Here is a 1,931-nt window from a genome sequence, read left to right on the forward strand (position 1 = left end):
CACTTCTTCCCCCCACTCCCACCCCACCCCCCCCCGCCCCAACCCTTAAACCAGCTTATATTTCCCTCAGAGATAAAAACAAAAAACTGCAGATGCTGGAAATCCAAAACAAAAACAGAATTACCTGGAAAAACTCAGCAGGTCTGGCAGCATCGGCGGAGAAGAAAAGAGTTTCGAGTCCCCATGACCCTTCAACAGAACAGAGGTCGTTTCTTGGCCTTTTGGCTAAGATCAAGTGTAGAATCTGTTCTTACCACTTTAATATCTGATATGTCCCTTATCTGAGTTCTGTTGAAGGGTCATGAGGACTCGAAACATCAACTCTTTTCTTCTCCGCCGATGCTGCCAGACCTGCTGAGTTTTTCCAGGTAATTCTGTTTGAGTTATATCTGCTGTTTTGGCCAGTATCTTTCACACAATCGACATCACGAGAACGGCTTATCTGGATCTGGATCACATTGTTGTTTGTGGGAGCTTCCTCTCTGCGAATTGGCTTCCGAATTTAATTTCCTACCATACCACAGTCACAATACTTCAACAGTATTTGATTCTTGTAATGTACTTTGGTTGTGAAAGGTTGTGAAACGTGCTCCAGAAATGCAAGTCCTTCCTTTTTTTTCCAATTTAGAAAGGAGTTGAAGGTTTTGAAGATGTTACAGAACAGTTTTTCCAGAATGGCTTCAGGGATGAGGGGTAATAATTGTATAGATAGACTGGAGAGGCTGGGGTTGTTCTCCTGAGAGTAGAGAAGGCCAAGAGGAAATTTCATGGAGGTGTTCAAATTTATGAAGGCTTTAGACAGAGCCAATAATGAGAAACTGTTTTCGATGGCTGAAGGGTCGAGAACCAGAGGGTACAGATTTAAAACGATTGGCAAAAGAACAAAACATTCATCGGCTTTTTTTTTTACACAGCTAGTGGTTACAATTTGAAATGCGCTGCCTGATAGGGTAGTGGATACAGATTCAATCGCAGTCTTCAAAAGGGAATGAATAAACACTTGAAGGAGAAAAACTGGCAGGGACATGGGGATAAAGTTGGTGAGTGGGAACAATTGGACTGCTCTTTGAAAGAACTGGTGCAGACTCGATTGGCCAAATAACCTCCTTCTGTGCTGTACTATTCTAAGATGCTATGAATCCCTGGAATTTAGATTGCTAAGGGATGATTCAGTGAAGATTTCCAAGATATTAAGGGGAACAGATAGGGTAAATAGAATGACTCTATTTAAGTTCATTAGGAAGTCTACCACTAGAGGGACAGTCTAAAAAATTCAAGCCAATCCCTTCAGGAGTGAAATTAGGAAACACTTCTACACACAAATGGTGGTAGACGTTTTGAACTCACTTCAACAAACAACAATCAATGTGAGATCAATGGTTAATTTTAAATTTGAGATTGAAAGATTTCTGTCACCCAGAAGTATTAAGGTACTTGGGGGCACAGTTTGGTCACAGATCAACCTTGATTTCATGAAATGACGGAACAATCTTGAGGGGCTGAATGGCCTCCTTCTGATCCTATGTTCCTTCTGGCATTGAAGTACGCAAAAAAATGAGTTCTCTGTCCCTTTTGAACAAATTCTCCTCTGTTGACCTGTTCTGATCAGTGTTTGGAAATGATTGGGGATGTCCTGACTTTTATTGACATCCCTAAAGGCAATCAATGTCCATAGTGCAGGCTAGCATAGGAAGTTAAAGGGAAAGGTCAGATAAAAGTTGAGATATATCATCAAATACTGGCAACCTCATGCTCAGCTTAGAAAGGTTAGTGAAGGAAAGAGTGAGGGAAGTGAGGAGAGCCTGCCTGTGAATGAGCTGGAGCTCCCTCTCCCAGTACCAAGCTCCCTGTATAGTTTCCTGATGCCAGACTCCCTCTCCCGATGCTAGGTTCCTAGTGTAAGTTCCTGGGCCAGGTTCCTAGTGTCAGGC

General features: G+C 42.4%; 1 pseudogene; it reads left to right on the top strand.

Annotated features, from left to right (window-relative positions):
• The first annotated feature begins 205 nt into the window (after window positions 1-205).
• LOC121290255 lies at window positions 206-327 on the top strand (annotated as a pseudogene).
• Window positions 328-1,931: the final 1,604 nt, after the last annotated feature.

The sequence above is a fragment of the Carcharodon carcharias genome, chromosome 17, assembly GCF_017639515.1.
Source record: "Carcharodon carcharias isolate sCarCar2 chromosome 17, sCarCar2.pri, whole genome shotgun sequence".
NCBI lineage: Eukaryota > Metazoa > Chordata > Chondrichthyes > Lamniformes > Lamnidae > Carcharodon > Carcharodon carcharias.